Source organism: Emydura macquarii, unplaced genomic scaffold (genome assembly GCF_026122565.2).
Source record: "Emydura macquarii macquarii isolate MOO-44397 ecotype Brisbane River unplaced genomic scaffold, CSIRO-AGI_Emac_v2 contig_3044, whole genome shotgun sequence".
Lineage (NCBI taxonomy): Eukaryota > Metazoa > Chordata > Testudines > Chelidae > Emydura > Emydura macquarii.
The window spans coordinates 982216-1004539 of record NW_027133181.1 but is presented as its reverse complement, the minus strand read 5'-3'; positions in this window follow the sequence as shown (position 1 = coordinate 1004539).

Here is a 22324-nt window from a genome sequence, read left to right as displayed (position 1 = left end):
TGATCAATTATTTTTCATGTCCCCTGAAGGTAGGACAAGAAGTAATGGGCTTAATCCGCAGCACGGGAGATTTAGGTTAGATGTTAGGAAAAACTTCCTAATATAAGGGTAGTTAAGCTCTGGAATAGGTTTCCATGGGAGGCTGTGGAATCCCCTATCACTGGAGTTTTTTAATAACATGTTCGACAAACACCAGTCAGGGATGGTCTAAGTTTACTTGGTTCTGCCACAGCACAACAGTCTGAATTTGAAGATTTTCAAAGTCCCTTCCAACCCTACATGTCTATGATTCTATGATAATTGCCATGACAGCCGTTGGGAGAATGTGTTAGTTTCCTGTTTTATTGATCCAGCAGAGAGAGCGCACAATATTGGGTTTTCATAAGTCCCACAAAAATAACTGCTACTCGTTTGTTTCAGTTTCTTGGCTGTGTGCGAAGTGAAGCGACAGAGCGAGCACACAAAAGGATTTCTCCAACATTCTATCAAAATTTTTAAAGTACATGAAATGTTGAGCTTATAATTCTTGGGCTCATGAACATATTATTTCTCCTGATCATTCCTAAGACTGACTTTATTGTACATGTACAGTATCGAAAAGTGTCCACTGTGGGAAGGGGTTGGATGATGGCATTTACCTTTAATGGAAAAAAAGGGGGGGGGGGCTTAGAAAATATATTAGAGAAATAAGTAAATGTCAGTGAAAACATTAGCAACATCATCTTATGTCAATCTGATTTTTAAAGTTCTTGTAGTTCAACAACTAAGGTCCCTATAATGCAACTTGTTCCTTTCAGACTAGGGACCCCTGCACTTGCACAGAGCCTCATTGAAATTGGGGAAGCCCACGTGCGTGGAACAAGTTGCAAGATCAGGGGTAAGGTGGTATCACAAGACGGGTAAAGAAATTTGGTGGTTTTGATGCATGTGTTTTTAAATCTAGCAATGATATTATCTTTTCAGCCGTTATCAAAATAACCTCCTGCCCCTAGATGGCCAAAAAAAAAAAAAAAAAGTATGACATACCTGGACATGAAAAAAATCTAGAAAAAAAAATACTTCCTCCTAGATCTCATCTGATAGAAGATTATTTCTGGTGTGCTTGAGTCCCACTATGTTCTCCTGACAGGTTAGAGGGCTCTTGAGCCTGACCCAGAATGAGTGGTTTTTATGTGTGTTTTGACAAAGAATCTTTTAAATAGGACCTAGAAATAGGGAATATCTGTCTGTCTATCTAAAGGTACTTATATCGCCCTCCCATTACTGTAGCACCTGAGCCCCTTGCAGTCTTGAATGTGTTTATCCTCACAACAGCCCTGTGAGATAGTGGAGGACTATTATCTCCATTTTATAGATGGGGAACTGAGGCACAGAGAGCCTAATCCCAGAATGCACACAGCCCAGCAACCAAGCAAAAGACGCTTTTAAATGCCTGTTTTAAAGCAAACACACTGACCAAGCAAGAAGCAAACATGCTTGTGTTACAATGGCACAACACAGCCTCAGATTTCTAAGGTGTTTTATGGGAAAGGCTTTTCATCTGACACATTCAGAACAGAGGTGACGCGTGAGGGGTCATGTGGGGTCACACTCTCCCCAGCCCCCCAGATTTGCTGCTTGGCACGGACTGAACATGCTCAGTAACACTGCTGAAGCTGGCTGCCCTCACTCTACCCTGCCCTCTTTCCTCCCCCCCCCCCCCCAATATCGGCAGGCACAGGTTGTCTCTGTTTCAGAAGTTCTTCTGAAAGCATGGTTAGGAAAGAATCTTATGATCCTATTAATACAGGGAAGGTTCCCTTCCTATTGACCAAAACAGGCTCAAGAGAGAAATGAAAATGGAGTTTTTACTTTGATGGAGCCAGGATTTTACCTCAGGATTTCAAATCTCACTTCTTTCATGGATATGTGTTGATTCTATGTGCTTCACACAGCCTTCCTTAATGAGGAAGACATCAGAAGTCTGGAAAATATCATTCCTCCTATTTATAGATGAATTAATGGAGGATCTGAGGGGTTTCACAATAGAGCTGGCCAGGAAACTGAATTTCAGCTCTGCAAAAAATACTTTAATCCCAAATTGGATGTGAAATTCCACAATATTTCATTCTGGAAATACCGAAATATTCCCACTGAGGAAATGTTTTGGTGTTTCCAAAATGAAATGCTCTCTGGGCTCCTGGACAGATGGTCTACAGAGAATCTAGTAAGGTAGGTAGGTGGGGAGTGGGCAGGAAATTAGACAGATTTTCTTCACAAACCTTCATGGGTTCTGTTTGCACAGAATGTTTTGATTTTGACACGCCAGCATTTTCCACAGAAAAATGTTCCATTGAAAAATTTCTGATCAGGTCTGCCTCACAAGTCCCCTTTTGGCAGAACTGGGAACAAACTAAGTCTCTGCTATGGTGGGACTAATCCTGAGCCACATTGTCTCAGAAAAATTAGGTCAAATTTACATGCTTGAATATATTCTCTATAAAATATGACTACTCTTGCATGCCCCATTCTACTACATACTGGGAGACACACAGATAAAGGCTGAGGTCTTTAATTTCATTGATGTCACCCCATTTGTTCTACAGGATGATCTTGCCATTAAGACACTAGACTAGAACCCATGAAAACTAGATTCTATACCTAGCTCTGCCACATATTTCCAGAATAATATCAAGAAAATCATTAAATGAAGTTTTCAAAGCCACCACTAATGTCATGGTCATTAGTTATTTCTGTGAGGTATGTTAATCATCAAATTATTAAAATATTGTAATTGTTTTTAAAAAGCTAGCTTTAAACTAAAAGAACAAAAACAAATCACAATAGAAATAGTCATTAACATTTTTACAATTATACCATAAGGAATGATGAAATAGGACTATTATGCTTTTTAGTATTTTGCTACACATATCTGAGGTCCCCCATATAACTTTAATCTTAAAAAGTTGATCATTTCTCTACAATTATTTTTTTAACCTCTCTCAGGAAAATAATATGCCCCCAAAGAAGAAACTCAGTAAAAACAATTAAGGTAGCATAAGAGGAATATCCACTCCACATAAGCCTTAAAAGCAAGGAAATATCACTTTATGGTATCTTCTTTTAACATACCTTAACCGTCATACATCTTATTCACCACCTTCACTGATGCACTAAAAATATATCCCAAACAACTTCAACATATCCAGTAACACAATACGCACACCATATTTCTTACTGTCAGGCAACAACACAAAACCTTAATTCTTGTTTTATGGAATAACATCATCATACACTTCATTGGTGCCTGGATATTCAACCAACATGTCTAATGTTTCTGGGACTGGAGTTAACATGGTACTGTCATTGACAAATGATAAATGGAACCTCCTAATTCCGGAAGCTAAGCAAAATCTCAGTAACAAATAAAGGAGTGAAAAAGCCAAGCAAACAATTAATTTTTAATATTGCTAAGGGAAATGCGGAATATGATCTCTCACCATTATTACTTCTGATTCACTTCAAGCTGAAAAAAATGTGTTATGAACAGAACACAGTTTAAAATAAATTCAGAGTACTTTGCACTTAGAAACTGATCCTGGTCCCACTGAAGTCAATGAGAGTTTTGTCCTTGACTTAAATGTGAGCAGAATCATACCCTTTTATAGCACATTTCATCTCATATCTCAGAAGTGGGCACTTGTGTTTAGAATTTTTGTCAAGCAGAATAGCTTTGGTTTATTACTAAAATGGTAATAATCTTACACTGAGCAAGAACAATGATGCCATTAAATTACCATCACTTAACACTTCACTGAGGCAGGGCAGTTCCAAACTCTGACCTATTCTTTCATGCTTTCTGTAGACTCAGGCAGAACTCTCTGCATTGGTTACACCAGGTTCACATTTTCAAGGGTTTCTATGGACTCAGCTAAAGATTTAGTTTTGTTAAAAAATTAATGCTGATATTCTAAACGTAGGGTGACAACTTAGAAGAAGTGCTGGTATGCCTTATCATTGCATATCAGCCCAGTTGAACGTGGGGGTCAAACAACAATTTCACTGTACCAGAAGCAGACCAAGGACTGAAAAGGGACTGATAGTCACAATTTGGTTCAATATTCCCCCTTTAGTTTGGAGGTGGTAGGTAGGAAGTAATCTGCACCAACTCTTTATTAAGCACAGGCATAGATTACCCTATGCACAGCTTTAGCTGGGCTAGTCAACATGTTGCAAAGGATGGGGGTAAAATCAAGATTCTATCCATTCCATCCCCCTTTCCTTATAGTCTGTTTTCACCCGTGTTGTGAACTGCAATACCAGTAGCCAACATAGAGGAGGTAGGGGGCACATTATACCCTCCCAATTATAGGTGCTGGAATTAGGGGTGCCTTAAAGTAATTTCCATTTTATACAGGATTTACATTTGGTTCAATGGCTCTCAGCATTACCACTATAAACATTGTTCAGCACCCCTGCTCCTGTGGGCATGTAAGACAAGCCATGATCTTGGCATTATCAGCTATGAGCAGTCAGGCCTTCAGTTTTACTGAACATCTGAAGGATGGCACTTCCCTATGTTGAGGCATGGTTCAGAAATGACTCAATGGGAAGAGTGCCACCTACTGAATCCCCAGCATGCCTTCCTACATTACACCCTGGATTTTTTTCCATTCAAGTTCTAACCAGTCTACGGTCACTCAGTTTGTGAAAACTGGGGCAAATCCCATTGCAACATGGCAGGCAAAACAGGTGAAAATCATCTTGTGCATGAAAAATCTGCTTTTTTCCTTAGCTATTCTTCTTAGATATCTTGAGCCAATGAAGAACCTGACAAAAAGCAGCAAAGAGAAGGCAGAGAGGTGTTACAATAACAGGTCTGCATAACAGTAACAACGTTTCCTTTATATTTCCTATGGTTATTTACAGTTTAAGCATTCCCTTTTAAAAACAGCATTAGTCTTGATAATAGGATACAGTATTAATATTTTACAATATCAATATTTTAAAAAATTATTCTGAGGGAAAGAACTTGGTTTCTTTGTGCCAGTTTCCTTCCCTAATGGATAGAATGCTTGCTTACCTCTCATGGTGTAGTAATAAATTGCAGTGTAAGTGTGCACTTAAGGGGTGTAATGAACCCTGATCCTATAAACATGTATGCACATGAGTAGCTTTAACTTTGAACTCAGTGAGATTACTCGTGTGTAACCGTTTGCAGGATCAGGACCAACGTTTGTAAAATGCTTTGAGATCCTTAGATGACAAGTGTAAGGATGCAAAATATTATGCATTATACGTTGGCTCTGTGGATTAAAAAAAAAAAGGATTATTTACTTATTGTTACAATATAATTTATTTATTGCTAATATTGACATCCGAAAAATGAGAGATTGTGCAGGCAGGGCTGAGCTAAAATTGATGGTGGAGGATGAGATGAAATAAAGCTACCATGCAGAGCTGACGTTAAAAAAAAATCGCAAAACAAACACTGTGGGGGAGGGGAGGAAGCAGCGCATTAAAGACACAATGAAGCATTTTAGTGCAAGTGAGGGAAAATGAAGGCTGATGTGAGGTGGAGTTTCCAGTCACACTTTCCGGTAGACAGCTTGATCTTTATCTGAGATCAAAAGGACAAGTGGCTGGGGATTTCTTCTGCTTCTGTGCAAAGAGCATTGTTGAAGCTCTATGAAGAAATGCAGCAGCATACAACAACTTGCTGTCAGGACACAGGCTGTGGGTACGCCCATGGGAAATTCTCAGTTACAACGTAACCTTGACTTTTCTTCAAGAAGATAGCAATGTTTTTCTTAGAAGAAGAACAGATAGGAAGACCCAGCAGCACAGTGTGTTTTCACAAGAATGAAGAGCTGAAAAGCAAAACAAGAGGCAACCATGAAGTTTGGATTTAGAATCAAACTTCACCTAAGGGATGTTCAAGAGCTAGGGTTTTGGTTCAGGCCCAATCAAAATCAGAAAGCCAAAGGAAAATGATGCAAGGTTTATGTTCAGTTCAAGATGCTGGACCTTATTCCCCTTTGCCCTCTCATGCATTCAACAAACAGAAACAATCATATTCTCCGGGTGTTCACCCCAACCGCTCTCATTGGCAAGAAGGGTTGAATTTTGTTTTCAATTTAGCCCTCTATTTTAGGTATTTCCAAGTCACTGACAACTCGATTTTCTGCAAATGGATTACATTCCAAAAGAAATACAGAAGGCTACTACTTGATAAATGGAGGTCAGATTTATGTGGCTGTGTCTCCTCCACAAATCATAAGGTTTTATGCTTTCTCGCTGTTACAGGGGAGACTCGAGTGGAACTACCAATGTCATAGATGCAGTTTAATTCAAAGAAAATGTGTGTTTGTATGCTGTGGTCCAGTGTGTAAGCACCCCCCCGCCATTGCAGTGACAACTCTTCACAAGCAGCAGAACTGGTTTCTGTTCACTCTTCTAAGAGCACCTCATGGAGCATGTTCACTGCTCACTTGACACACTGGCAAGTGACACATTCACTTTTCCTCCTCAGTGTGGAATCTTCTCCATGGTTCTTTGTCACCTAGTGAGGTTTGTTTCTCCCCTAAGTATATTGCTTCGTGAATCTTCGTGTTTAGCTACACTGCTTGCTTTACACTAGCTGCTGTACTAAACTGCTAGATGACATCTTCAGTACTCTAAATTCAATCATTCTTCCCGCTTTCCATCCCCTTTACTAGTCATTAACAAATAAATATTATTTCACTTTCCATTGCTATATGACCTGCCTACAAGCTGTGGAAAAATGAACACTTACTAAATATTTATTGTTCATTTTTGCTAATACAAATAACTATTTGTCCACATTTATTGCACTGCCAAAATATCAGTGATTCTTCACTCTCTCCTTTTCTCTCTGCAAGCATTAAGCAAACTCATGCTTAAGGGGCCATATTCTGCCCTGACACTGTGAAATCCCTGAAGCCATGAGACTGCAGAGGTGAAAGGATTGAATTTGGCTCAAGATAACCTTCCCAGTATTCCTAAATTAAATCACTTCATTATAAACGAGTGCTGTAATTTATATTCACAAAAGGGAAGTTGCGTACCTTGTACACTTGAGGATCTTGAGGATGTGCACATGCCAGTTATCTTTTTGTTAGCAGTGTCCGTGGGTCTGTGCCTGCATGGTACGTCTTCTTGTGCTCAAATATGAGGGCATAGGAGCGTGGAGCAGACCCACACTACTCCAGTTCCTTTTCAACCACAGAGCATAGTAGGACTCCCAAGCAGAGGGGAAGGGAGGACAGGTAGTGGAGCACCTAGAGGGACAAAACCTCTCAAAGAATTCCTGTTACTGTACTAGGCAAATAACCTCTCCTTTTTCTAGTTATTGTCCCTGTAGGTGCTCCATTTGAGAAGACTCCCAAGTAGGACCTCAATGAGGAGAAGGGTGCTAAGGAGGCAGATTTAGAACAGTTTCCACCAAAGGCTGCACCCACTCTGGATGCATGTACAAGGCATAATTCTGTGAAAACATGTGAATGGAGTACCAGGGGACTGCCTTACAGATGTCCCTGATGGGTATCTTTCTGCAGAAGGCAATTATAAGGTATGTGAAGGCCGAGAATCCTCTGAATGCTGTGATAGATGAACTTTGCTAGAGCTCAGGGAGACCCAATGATTTCATATTTAACAAGTAGTCAAGTGTGGACATGAGTGAAGACTCAGCAAGGGATATGGTGCAATGAGCATACCAAATCTAGAAACATTTCGACCACAAGAAAGACTTACTTGCAGAAGTGGGTTTCCTGATATTCAAAAGAACTGCCTGGACTTGGGAGAAAGCTCCTGCTCTAAGCCCAGGAGCCATTGAGGAGCCAGGCCTTGAGGTGTAGCAACAGGAGATTAGGGGGAGCTATAGAACCTGACTCCTGAGTCAGGAGGGTCCATCATTATAAGTAAGCAAAGAAACAAATACAGTACTACCTGTCTTGGCCATGCTGGGGCTATGAGAATGGTCACTGCTCTTTCTTGTTTCAACTTGTTCAGCAGTGGAACTAGGGGAGATGTGTAAAACAGACCTCAAGGGGCAAGGAGGGCATCCCCAAAAAGTTTTGACCATGTTCCCCGCTCAGGTAGAAGTGTCAACACTTTATGTGGGAAACCATCATGAAAAGGTCTACATCTGGAAGACCACAGGTTAGGTTCATATCTCAAAAGATTGAATTGTTCAGTTTCCACTCATGGTCTTGATGGAAGATTCTTCTCAGTGAGTCTGCAATAGCATTCTGAAGCCCTGGCAGATAAACAGCTGAAATATCTATTTAATGAGCTATGCCAACTCTTCCATTGTTTCATAGATTTGCTGACTCTTCACATAAGGATGGAGATTTTGCTCCTCCTTGATGGTTTATATAGTATATGGCCACCCAATTGTCTAACATGCATGGGAGGCGGCAGCAAGAAGGGAATTCTCACACAGACTTTGAGGGTATTTCCACCAACTGAAGGAATCAAGTGCCATCCCATGCATCGATATCCCACTGCACAGTTTGTGTTCGCTGAGACTATAGGCAGCCTTGAGCAATACTAGAAAGTACCAAGGGTGCATATGGGGGTTATGAAAGTACAGGACACCACATGTTCTGGGAGTTGAGGAAAGATGAGTGAAATGCCAAAATTAAACAAACAGCATCAATAGTGGAAAAGAATTCGATTTTTAAAAAATGTTTTCAGAGGAATTGCTAGTGACAGAGGTGGGAATTTTTTTTAATCTATGATTTTTAACCTCGACTTTCCCTTTTAACTTCGGTCTCAGTTTTCCATCTGTATAATGAGGAGATAATACTTTCCTACTTCACAGGAAGATTGTAAGAATTAAATAGTTAATGTGTTTAAAGCTCAGTGAAGATGAAAAGTGGTATACTGGCGCTAAATGTTATGGTTATTAATTGAGATGGGGGTCAGGGAGCGGAAATAAAAAGACAAATTGATGGAAAACCACATAAACAATCTATTGGTCTATTAACAACAGAATAGCTTCTCAGTTGCCTCCTTTGCTCTACCTCTTATTCAGTATCTGCTCTCTGATTCAACACCCATTCTTTGTCTTATTCAGTTTTCACCTAGTGACTTACCACATGTATATGCAGATGGCTAAGCAACTCCCAGCTCCCAGATGTTTTCCTTATAAGAAAGAAAGCAGTATAACTGAGCCATTTCAATGTGAAATCTCATTTCTATGGCAAAGGACAAAACATGGGATTATGCACTGTGAAGCAGATCCTGTTTCCCTTCCTACAGCAGATCCTTTATCATATATAACTATGTCTTTGAAAGTTTTAAAAATATACTAGATCTTGTCCCCTATAAGCCATGACATCCTATCCCAAATTGCATTGGCTTCTTTGACTGCATTTTTTTATCATGACATAGTATAGTTGTGTAAAAGGGTAACTTTCCCCTGGGTTGGGGAGCCTGGGGCTAAGCCAACCATGATTACAGGACGAACCACACGTGGGTTGATTCAGGTGATCCCAGGGTAAAGACAGCATGAAGCTGCAGGGTGGGACCTGCAGAGCGATACTGCAGGGAGAACGGGTCTCCTGCAGTGGGAGAGGAACAGTTCCTCAGGAGGAGGGACTGTGCCCAGTTTACGCCTGCAGGGAAGACTGTTTTGGGTTTCCTTTGAAAACTTTGTTAATTTAATAAAAAGACTCGGACCTCAAGAAGGGCTGTGATCGAAAGAGGCTGTGCGGAGATCGTTGAAGGAGCCCTGAAGAAGGGAAAAAGAGGGACAGGGCACTTCAGAGGCACCTCTTGGCCATAAGGGGGTGCTCAGATGGCATCCGGTCCTGTTACAAATGGAATAGAAAAAATACATAACATTAACTTCGGTAATATGCTCATTCAATGGATGGGGCACGACTGTATATATCCCTATGCTTGCAAATAGAAATGAAGGCCTTTTTAAAGTCAGTACACCTGTTTTTCATTTTCTCTTGCTTTCTTCTGCAGCAGAGTTAGATAAACTGCTAGAGCTGCAGAAATTTTCATAGTGGGGTTAAGTAAAATTAGTTGTAAAATTATTAAAAATAAGTATGTGCTGAGAGTTGGGTGAAAGAAGGTCGCTGTTTTAATTATAGCTGATACAAACTAGACAGAGGAAATCTACCATAACTGATAAATATCATAGCACTTCAAAGCAAGTGAGGTGCAGATCTTTCCCATTTCTGTGCAAGCAGCAGCCACTCCCTGGGTGTGGAATATATTATCAAGAGAAGTGGGAAAGCTCTGTGCTAATTTAAATAGAATACTTTGTGTGTGTTTATATTGTCCACCTACTAGTGAAGAGCTGGGTATTAGGAGTTCTTCTAACCTGGCTAGCTGAAATGAAACTGTTGACTTTTATAATGCGTCTTGTGTCTTTGAGGAATGCCTCCCATTCATTAGGTGGTGTAATCTGTCACTGTCAGATCAATGAAGTCTCAGGCACAGCGTTGCTAATTTGATTTGAAAATATACATGGAAACCCGAGACTGCTTTTAGTAAGAATGAAAAGTCTGGCCTAATGAATACAATCTCTTTTGTTATTCTCAAGAATAGTGTGTCAATAACTAAGACCCCAGGCTCCCATACTGCCTTTGCAGCAGTAACAGCTACCATAGGGAAGATAAAAGTGATGTCCATGTCATAGACAAAACTAATTCTGAATTCTGATTTTTTTGATTGAAAGGGAGGTTCAGCGAGACCTTTAAGTATGATCTTGAATCCTAGTCAGGGGAACAGGGAGGAAGTTTCTCTGGATCTTAACCACTTTCCATGAAGTTTGTACTAATGAATGGTGATTATCGGGCTCCCTTTCATTGTATAATACAAGTGAACATGAAATGTAATGGCACGAAAATACCAGCTGATGTAGCCCATAGACTTATATGAAAAAAAGCTCACAAAAGTCAACAGTCCAGGGATGAAACCCTGAAATAAACGTGAGTTTTGTCATTGACTTAATTGGGGCCAGGATTTGGCCCAAGGAAAATAGACATGCAGGGACATATTCTGATAGCAAAAATGAGAATCTCTCTGACAGTTACATCTGCCCCTTTGAAGCTTATGGATGCTGACTTATGACAAGGGTATAACCTTGTTTAACTCTGACTCTTGTGGCAGAAGCTTGGTATTAAACACCAGTCCCTTACCGGTACTCCTGTCTTATTACAGTGCCCAGTAACTGTTTGCTATATCCTCAAATGGGAAGATCTTATGTATTTTTGCTATTAATCCATATTTTCTTCCTACTTCTGTCTCTGGGCTTTAATCCTCCTAAATATTTTATTTAGTGTTTTGGCATTGGAAGTTTTAAGTGCTGAAATATTGCTTACATGTTTGATGTGGTTTGGTGTACTTTGCTTTCAGTAATACCATATGACAGTATGCTAGTCACATCTTGAAATGGTACTCTTTGTTTAACAGCAATTATCTCCGACAGAGATTAACAAAGTAAGGGCCCAATCCGTCTCCCATTGAAGGCAACAGCAAAACTTCCAGTAACTTCCATAGGAAGTGGATTGGAACCCTGTGGTATTCTCAACCATGTCCAAGTTCAAGCTTGTAACCTAGTCTCCTCTGGAAGCTTCAAAGCCAGGAAAACTTTCCTGAGGTTTCAAATATATTTTAGATTAGACTGAGATTATCCCTAAAAGGTTTTTAATGTGCAAGGGGAAAAATTCTCTCACCAAAATTCAATACATTACACACATATACACACACGTTACCCAGATATACGTAAGGCAGTTCTTCTTTACAGTTCAAATAAAGGCAACTTCCTAACTAAAACGGTTCATCGACCATGCAGCTTTCCAGCAATGTTGAGAAAATAAGGATCAGAACTAGCTACAGACAAAGATCCCGTCCTGCCTTACTTCTTTTCTAAAAAACCAAACGATATCTAGCAGTTTAAAGATCAAGTCTGCTGAGGATCTACTGCAAAGAGGAAAAACATGAAGATGTAGCTGAAGCAATGAGTGAGAAAGAAGAAAATGATGGTGGAAGCTCTTGTTGACATTTAAATACTGTACCAGGTGACAGTGTATAAATTCACCTCTAATACTATGCTAAGATGTTTATGTTATGACAATGGAGGTCAATGTGGGGAATGTTTGCTCCTCTTAGATTCTCTTGATAACTTAGTACTTTGAAACCTCTTCCATTATATTTGTTTCTTTCTCCGCCACATTAAATCTGCTACTTCTGAGCTGACAAGGAAACTTTAATGCACAAATTCTTGTCTAATGGTAAAATGTGTATTTTATATTCAATTCCTAAAGGTACTGTATAGTATGAAGTTTTATCCATTTCTTCCCCAGCTCAGCAAATTGAAGCGGTTTTTTTTTTTTAATTATGCAAAATAACAATTGAAGTACAAATATTAATGTTCCAAAACTATACTACTACTGCTATACTATAGCAACTTGCTATAAGCTGCAGTGTTTATGGATCACTACCCTAGAATATTGTAGAATTTTGTATGTATCTTTGCATACAATTGTTTGCATATATTTGCAGGGATGAAATATGGACTAAAAAAATCCACTTAAGTAGAGAATAAATAAGTATGCGTACAGTTTGGTGATTAAGGGTTTGATCCAATGACTGTTGCAGTCAGTGGGAGTTTTGGGATGCTGGATCAGGCCCCTAATGTTTTGTATTTTTCATTCCTTATGCTGTTTTTGTTGTTTGTTGTTTCTCTTTGGTAAATGCTCTAACATGTAAAACAAGGGATAGTGCTGAACATATGTTGTCTGATGTTTGCCGCCTTATAAAACTGTTGTGCTTTTTATGCTAGGTTACTAGCGCAGATTTTACTGCCTGAATTAATTTAGTATGTATACTTATTTATTATCTTGCCTGCTTGTTTAAAAAATAAAAGCCAGTTTCCCAAGTCTTTCATAGACATCTGTGTACAAAAGATTAGAATCTAAAGAATAACCAGAAAGTTCTTCTCTAGCTTGAGTGTAAATTATGTTCAATTACTGTATTCAACCGGTATTTAAGTGCAGATACCCTAAAATAAGTGACATAGCTTCCTCGTGAACATAATCACTTTTTAACTCCTGAGAGAGTCACTATCAGGATTAATAAGCCTAAATATTGATCTGTTTTTATAGGTTTCTTATCTGAAAAAAACTTTATTTCTCTATTTCTTTTCCAAACAAATTGTTGCTGTCAGAAAATTTAAGAAATTAGATGCAGTATGTGAATTTCTAGTGCATGAAGAGTATGAGTTTCCAATACATTTTCTGCATACAGAGTTTCTGATGCACTTAAGCATGATAAAAAGTAGGTAAAACATGCATGCAGGTTTTATTGAAAGTCTCAGAGTAAATCAAGTAAGTCATAGGCTGATGTTTTATTAGTGGCAACAATAATCAGTATGAAAAAGAAAAAAAGCAAAAAAAAAAAGCACAAGACCATACTTTTTAAACTGGGCCACTGTCAAAAAAGCTATTTTTAAGGCCATCAGCCATGATCATATTTTTTTAATCTTACCACAGAAAAAAAGTTATGAGCCAACTACTGACTCTGGATGAAATATGAACTACTTGCAGTCTTATTTTCAGAGGTGCTGAGCACGTGTGACAACAGTGTGCTTTAAGTGCTCAGCACCTCTTAAAATCAGGCCCTTAATGAAATTTTCTTTTGAAACAATGGAGATTTCTTAGATCTGCCTGTGCAGATCTTGAAGAATGTTTAGTTTATCCTCAGTAGCAAAACTGAAAATACTACCAGAGCACTGAATGGCACTAGAACAGACAAGCTCCCTAGCTTTTATTTCTCACCATGGTAGATTATTGATATTTAATTTCTACTGGCAGTAATGGTCATATTAAAAGTTAAAGAGAATTCTAGACAGACAGTTGAAAAATATTAAACTTTTTGAAGGAAACAGAAAAGAAATATGGCACTCCATTAAGAAAGTGAAATTATCGGGAATACTTGAGAATCCAAGAGTTTTGGTGGCCCATTAAAAGTATTGAAATGTAGAATTAGATTAAATCTTAAAATACTTTGTACCAATACAGATGATAGATATATATGTACACCTGATAAATAGCATATTCTATATATGGACTGCACACCTCTGAATGATGAACAGCAGCAAGAAGGTTTTAAGTTTACAAATTGTAGAGTCAAAAGTATCTTTCCCTTATTGACTGTTAAAGGCCACCAAGAATTCCATGATAGACCTCACCCTTGTTAATGAATATACAAGGTTGTTTAACAGCAACTATAGCTGAGAGATTAAGGAAAGGCCATATCCTGCTTCCACTAAAGGCAACAGCAAAACTTCCATTGATTTCCAGAGGAGGTGGATTGGAACCCCGTGGTGTTCCAAATTCAGACTTGTAACCTGGTCTCTCTGGAAGCATCAAAGGCAGGAAACCCATCCTGAAGTTTAGGATATACTTTAGATTAGACTGAGATTCTCCCTTAAAAGTTTTTATTATGCAAATGGAAGATTCTCTTACTTTAATTAAATACATCAAGGTACAAACACCCATTCCAAAGCCATTAATGTGTAAAGGAATTCAAACAAAATCTGCATAATTGCGACAAAATTGAACACCCTGTCAGATAGTGTATGAAGTCCCCAAAAAGAGGCTCTTCTGAAATGTTCCATTATCAGTGGAGCAAATGATGGACCTTACCAAGCAAGTGGCCAGTCGCTCAGTTGGCAACAACTATTTGCAGGGACCTTGAAAATGAAGGTGAGGTTGTACAGTTATTCCAACAATATTTCTTTTAAATCATTGTTTAAATCATTAAAACCGAACAATATTTCTTTTAAATCATTGTTCATGTGCAGTAATGCCATTGATTTCAAGGATCTAGCCTACTGAATCACTGCATACGAGGTAAACTTCCAGCAGCACTTTGGAAAGAAATGGAAAATAGCTGTGGAGCTTTCCTCTGTGATTTTCACATGTAATATTTGAAGGGGAAAAAAATTATGGGAATGCCATGCACTCAATGCAGGCATAACAGACTGCTCAAAGTTCAAGGACATTGATGTGCAGTGACATCTCTGGAGGAGGCGTCCATCTGCCTTGGGCTGTATGATGTAGGTGAGCTCCCCAGACTAAAATAGAGGTGTCTGTGGGGATGATGTATGTAGGAGGTGGACATGAGAAGGTGGTTGCCATCAAACTTTTTGAGTCCTTTCACCAATTTAGGGAGTCAAGTACCATCCAAGGGAATGATACTTCCCTGGACAGCTTGTGCTCATTGGGAGCATTAGGTTGTCTTGAGCTAGGCTTGAAGACACCAGGAATGCAGATTTAGATGTGGGGTGGGGTGAGGGGGGTTTACAAAAGTTCAGGCTGCCATGTGTCCCAGGAGCTGAAGACAAGCCCTCATGATGGTTTTTGGGCTGTACTGTGGAGATCAGGTCAGATATCATGCCAAACCTGTGTCTAGGGTGGCCTCAGTAAATTCTGTGTGTTATATAGGCATCAAGGTTGATTATTCTATGTTGAAGCAAAGGCTTAGGGAGTGGAATAGAACTTGGGCCTTCTTGGTGGCACACTGGACTTTGAGGAAAGGATAGCCCTGGTGGAGTAAGTCATCCAGATAGGGGAAAAACAACTAATCTTGCAATGACAGAGAAAGGCAGGACGTGATGCTGATAATGATTGGTGCCCACTATGAATCTGAGGAAGTGCCAGGGTGCCGGGTGTATGGCTACATGAAAGTAGGCATCCTGAAATTTGAGGGCAATGAACCAGTCTCTAATGACAGAATGTTTGTTGCTAGGCCGATCATACTGAAGAGTTGCATATGAATAAAAGTGTTTAAAGAGTGAATATCTAGAATCAGTCTCCACTCTCCTTTTATCTTTGGAATCAGGAAGTATCTGGAGTAGAAACCCTTTCTGATCAATTCCAGAGGAACAGGTCTGATCATCCCCAGTTGCAGAAGGAACTGTAACTCCTGGGCTATGAACTCCTCATGGGAATGGTAGCGAGATAGGGACGGGATGGGGTGGGAAGTCAACTTTTTTGGGGGCACCTGTTACTACATTGAATGGGAGTGTTGTGCTGTCTGAGACTCCTCTGTATCTTTTCTTTGTAGATAGAGTGTAGACACCAAGAGAGTGAAAGGTCACCCTTGAGTCCTTGAATGAGTCAAGAGAGCCATCTCTGGTGTCACTAAAGACTTTAGGCCTTTTGAAGGGTAAGTTCTCCATGCTTCCCTGGGCAAGCCAAAGGATTGTAGCTAGGAGGCTCTGCACATAACTATGGTAGTGACCATAGAATAAGCAGCCATATTTGCCACATCAAGGGCGGCCTGCTTTACTATTTACTGATTTACTATAGTTGGTAAAGTCATATTTTGCCATCAGGGTTTGATAATTGGCTATTCAGAATTGAAGATAGGCCAATGAATAGCTCTTATGCCCTAGGAGGTCCAGATGCTTATGTTCTTTTTCAAATGATGTTGACTTGAAGCGATGTTGCCTACTACTTTCATTGGCGACATCAGTGACCAGGGAGTTACGAGTGGGATGAAGAAACAAGTCCTTTGAGCCTTGGCCAGGATGTAGTACTTGTTATTGGCTGTCTTGCAGTTGGGTGGGATGGTGGCCAGAGTCTGACACACTGTGCAGGCTGGTGAAAGGAAGGCCTCATTAATAAGTAAGGCTACCTTGCCAAGATAGAGGTGTGCAAGGTGTCCAATAAGGAGTGCTGCTGTTTCTGGATTTCTTCCAAAAGAATCTGTAAAGCCTCTTCTATTCATTTCAGCATATTCTGAATGGCCTTGAAGTCATCCACATAGGATGATGGAGGGACATAGTTGCTCATTTGAGGAAGAAGAAGATGGTAACTCTTTCTCAACTCTCAGTCCTCTGTTGGCTCTTCTTGACTAGGGTGAGGAGGCTCCTGAGGTATTAGTGGATGAGACTTCTTTAGGGACCTTTTGTGTGAGGGTACAATGTAAGGAGCCCACGGGTTATGGAAAGCCCACTGGGAAAGGTGTAAGGGAAAGGCACTGAACTCTATGGGTGGTCCCACCAGGGCTGAGTTGATCTTTGTTGGCTCCTGGGTCTCTTCCTCAGGGAAGATCTCAAGGGGAGGGGAGTGGTAGATGGTAGAGCCCTGAATAGAGACCTCTAAATCAGAGGAGGTGTCCTCTCCTACGTCTAGTGGTGGAGCTGAGGGAGTCTGTACTGGAGGTCCAGGCGCATCTGGCAATTGCAATGGCACTGGTGTGTGAATCTTTACATGAGGCTGCAGTAGCATCAGTGAATATGCCAGGTTGGGGCGGGAAACTGCTGGTGGGAAAGTCCACCCGGTACCCCATAGCAGGGGTATTCGGGTGTCTCAGGAACATAAATGTCCTTGTGAGAGAGGAACTTGGACGGTATCAGTGAGTCTGGGGAGTGTTCTTCCAGATGAACTATGTCCAACCCTACTGAAGGCAGTACATGAGAAGATCACATTATTGTGGAGGGACCCGGGTGCTGGTGGATGGTACTGGGTAAGGTAATTTATTCAAAGAGTCCTTAGTCTTCAGTGAGTCAAGTGGCCTGGAAGAGTCCAATCTTGGTACCCCAGTGGGTCTGTAACTTGGGGCTACTATGGGTGTCTCAGTACCTAGTTTGTCGGTATGCAGTTTCTTGGCACATGGTTTGTAGAATTTTTTTTTGGTGGTGCCAGTTCCTCAAGTACTGTGTCTGGTGAGAGTCTAGGCAGTACCCACAGCAGGACATGGTCCTGGATCCTGGATCCAAGTGGAGACTTCTCTTTCCTTTTATACTTTCTATCAAGGGAGTGGAGTCTCTTACGTTTGGTCATCTTTTGTGAGATTAGAGTCACCTTCTGGTTCATGGAGGTCAGAGCCAGAGCTAGTGAAGGCTCTGGAGCACTCTGTGTCTTTGAGTCCAACATACGCTGGGAACTCTGACATTGCAGGTCTAAGAGAGGCACTCCCTGAGAAGCAGTTTCAGGCAGTCTTCCCTCAGTTTTCAAGATCTACTCTTGAAGCCAGAACAGATCTTACACTTGGATGGGGAGTGAGCTCAAGGCAATGGAGATGCTGGAATGCCTGTCACTGAGGAGAAAAAACCTGTGGCAGGTCTGGCAAGGCTTCAATCCTGGGATTTTGGGAATACCCCACCAGGAAAGCCACCAGTCAAGAAGGCCTGAAATAAGTGTGGGATCTCAAATAAGGATGGTGGGGGAGAATGGAGGAGGAGAACCCCTCCCCTCCCCCCCAGAAGATAAAATGATAAATTAACACCTAAGAAACTAATTATAAAATGAAAACAACAAGAGTGAAAGGGGCAGATGTAGACATAGGTCACCACAGAACACTATCTTGAGCTGCAGGTGGCTGAGAAGGAACTGAAGTACTCTTATACCAAAGCACAAGGAGCTGTATGGCCCAGGCTCGAACCTGCAGGCACTACCAGCAAAAAAATCTCCACTCAAGCATGCCTGGGTGTGCACACACCCTCACGTGGAGCATCCATAGGAACAATAACTCAAAGAGGAATGAGGTGCCAGAAATAGTCTACACAAAAGGATTATTTTGTTGAATTACCTGGTAAGGCATAAGCTTCTTTTTTTAATAATAAAAAAAAAAACAAAAAAAAACCAACCCAACACTCCATCATAGCCAGACTTTAGTTTGAAACTAAATTCTATTCCAACTCCCTCTGTTTCCCCACCCAATTTTATACAAATTCTTCTAAAGGTTATGTGCAGACTTGTATGAAACTGAGACTGACATGGAGAATTTCCCAGAGGAAGTTTAACAGTGATTATATAACAAATCAAGTCTCTGTTCCTTTTATATCAATAGAGTTTATTACACTATTAGTTTCCTATTAACGTAAACTCCAACTGCCCACCTACCCCCTCACTCAAATAACTAAATGACAAATTATATTTTTAAGAGATTAAAAACAAAATGATTTTGCTTGAAGCACTTTTTTTTTTTCAGACCTATTGCACCCTAGGATAAAGACATCAACACAGTTGGATTCTGCCCTTGGAAATCATAATGATCATTGCTTTCCTGTTACACGTACCCCAAATAAGTCTGCAGAAAGCATCTGGATGTACTAAACCAAGACAAAAACAAGTTTCTAAGTAAATCTTCTCTCTAACATACACAGGTTTTAATCATTATAGTGTGACTTCATGTTGATACAGTGCTTTCAACCAGAGATCTCAATGTACTTTATCATGAAGGGTAAGTATAATTACCCCACATTTACAGAGAGGAAAACAGAATTTCAGAGAGGTAAAATGACTTTCCCAAAGTGATAGTCAGTGACAGAGTAGACTATACCACATGTTTCCTGACTCCCAGCTCTGTATCTTCTCTACTGGACCACAAGGGCTTTTTAGCCAATGGGAAAAGTAGCCTATAAGGAAAAATTGAAGTTGTCTTATTGTTTAAAAACAGTCTCATTTTCAAAGGAATGAAACTTGCCCAAACGTGGCTATTTTATTTTTATCACAGTAAAGAATACTTTTAAAATTGTGAGCCATTAGACGTTGGGTAAAATTTTCAGATGCTTCAGGTCTCACTGAGAACCTAATTCTACTTATATTTCATATACATGGATGTATTTTAATTCACCTGGGAGAAATCAGATGGTTGAACATCAGTTGGCTCAAGATTGACTCAGGAAAGACAGAAATGATGCTTGCACAAAATGGAAAATTGAGGAATTTGTCAATGATCAGGTACCTCAGACTAGCAATTGTGGTGGTGGTGTGAATCCTCAGTGTCTTGGTAGAGTCCTTGTTGCTCCTGGACATATGCATTGTTACAATGGTGACAATGGTGACTCTCTCTTTGGCCTAATTAAGAGGCTTTGCTCACTCCTCTCAGATGAGGACCTGTCTGCAGCGAGCTATGCTTTCATCTCCTCCAGCGTGAATTATTTCATCTCGCTCTCAATGGAGTTGGATACAATGGCTGCAAAAAGCCTGAAGTTGGTGCAGTCTGTGTATGCTTCATTACAAATGCCAACTTTAACGTATCAAGCTCATGCTTTGCAAACTCCATTAGCTCCTTATTCACTTCAGTACAGGGTCCTGATTTACAAAACTCTTCATATACCTGGACCTAGAGACTTCAGACACTGTTTTACCTTTCATAGTCTTCCAAGACAAAAGTTCCACAGGGATGATGCAGAGAGATTAGGCCAGGTATTCATTATGAGGCACTAGAAATTGAATAGTCTCAGTGGCAGGATCCAGGCTGTGGTACTCCTTGACACAAAAGGTCAAACTGAGCCAAAGCTTGACCATGTTGATTTCAAGGTATAAAGAACACTTCCATGCAAAGTCTTCTCCAAAATGCTCCTGTCAATTAACAAACAACACATACACACACACATTTGTGCAGTGCTTAGATACTGTGTTGATAGGTGCTACAGTAGATACAAACCTGAGATTTTTTTTGTTTTAGTTTCCACTGATATGGTTTGTTGCTGTTTTTTAAAAAGTCCTTTAAAAAATTGTGCACAAAATTGGAAGATTTTCACAAGTTGCCTAAAAGATTTAGCAAGTCATGTCTGTTAGGCACATTTGAAACTCTCCCCTTTAATGTGCATGAAAGTAAGAAATATAAACTGGTCAGAAGTTTTTGTTTGCTTGTTTGTTTGAGGGTTATACAAATTTTTGAAAAAAATTCATTTTGTTTGAAATTTTTCATGATCTTTATTATAGGGTTATTCCCTCTCTTTCTCACTACTTTATATTTTGCTACTGGAAAATGGTGGGAAAAATAAAAAATGTGAAAGTTCTTTTCCCCACAGACATACTCCCCCCCATACACACTTTTTTACTCCTCTCTTTCTTTTTCCTCAATGGATGAAAAAAAGAGCAAAACAGAAAAATGTCATGTTGAACAAAAAAAATTGAAAATTTCAAACAAAAAGTTTTTTAAAAAGTGAAAATTTTCAGTGACATTTCATTTGCAATGACAATTACATTTTTTCTGTGAAAAATTTTGTCATTAAAATCCCTTGTTAATGAAAAAACTGTTTTGTAAAAAAAAGATCAATCCGCTCTCATCATAACAGATGACAGCTACACATGCTACAGTGGAGTAGGGGTTGTTTGGGAAAGGGAGTAACAAAAAAAAAAGGTAAACTCAAGTTGGGTGTGACATTTAAGATTCTAGGGGTCAGATTTATCCCCACTGGGTGTGTGTGTGTGTGTGAGAGAGAGAGAGAGAGAGAGACTTCTCTGCACCAATGAGGTCCACAGTATCCTCTGAGGAATGCATTGGAATGGGTTACCTAGGGAGGTGGTGGAATCTCCATCCTTAGAGGTTTTTAAGCTGCGGCTTGACAAAGCCCTGGTTGGGATGATATAGCTGAGGTTAGTCCTGCTTTGAGCAGGGGGTTGGACTAGATGACCTCCTGAGGTCCCTTCCAACTCTAATATTCTATGATTCTATGATTCTATGAATGCACCCATAAGTGAAGGCAGGCAATATATCCATTATTGCTCCCTAAAAAGTCATGCCTGGGCAAGTTTAAAATTAATTGGATGTCTTCATAGAAGTCTCATCACCAGAGCTGCAGTAAGGCTGTGTTAAATCAGGGCATCCCCAGCACCACTCATTTCTAGGGGGGTATGCAGGCTTCCTACAAAGGGGAGATTGTGACAGGGATCTTTTGCTGCTGGGGAAAAAAGACTCAGTAGACAAACGCCCAGAAGCCAGTGTCAGGCTGGGTGAAGTTAGCTCCTAAATCTGAAAGAACAGAAAAGTATAATGTTTGCCATTTTATACTTGCCTGAATATAAGTATTTAAAAGAATCAAGCAACACACCCATCTGCAATTCCAGCAGTGTTAGGGTCAATATGGGAGAAATAGAATTCTAATCTGTTTGGGGCTGGCAGAGAATGACATTTCCTAACATAGGACCTGAGTGACCACAGCCTTACTCCAGTTAATGCCAGTGTATCCCCCCTGAAATCACTCCAGTTATACCACCCTAAAACTGGAGTAAGGCAGTGATGAATCACACTTCTAATGCAACATAACAAAATAGTCTCCCTTTTACTCCACTTCCTTTTTAGTGTTTAAATCATGAAGTGTTTTACATTTACATCCTGATTCCTGTTCTTACTCTATTTTCATTCCCCTTCCCCCCATTGTTTTTTTTAATATTAATGTACTCCTTCTGATTCTGATGCTTACCTTTCAATCAGGTATCAGTTATTTGGCAAATCAGCCCCACACCAGTTAAGTTTGGAAAGAGCATATCTCCATCGGTTAAATGTTTTAATTCTCTCCGTGAAGTGCAAAAAGAGGCCTAACAAAGCTGTATGT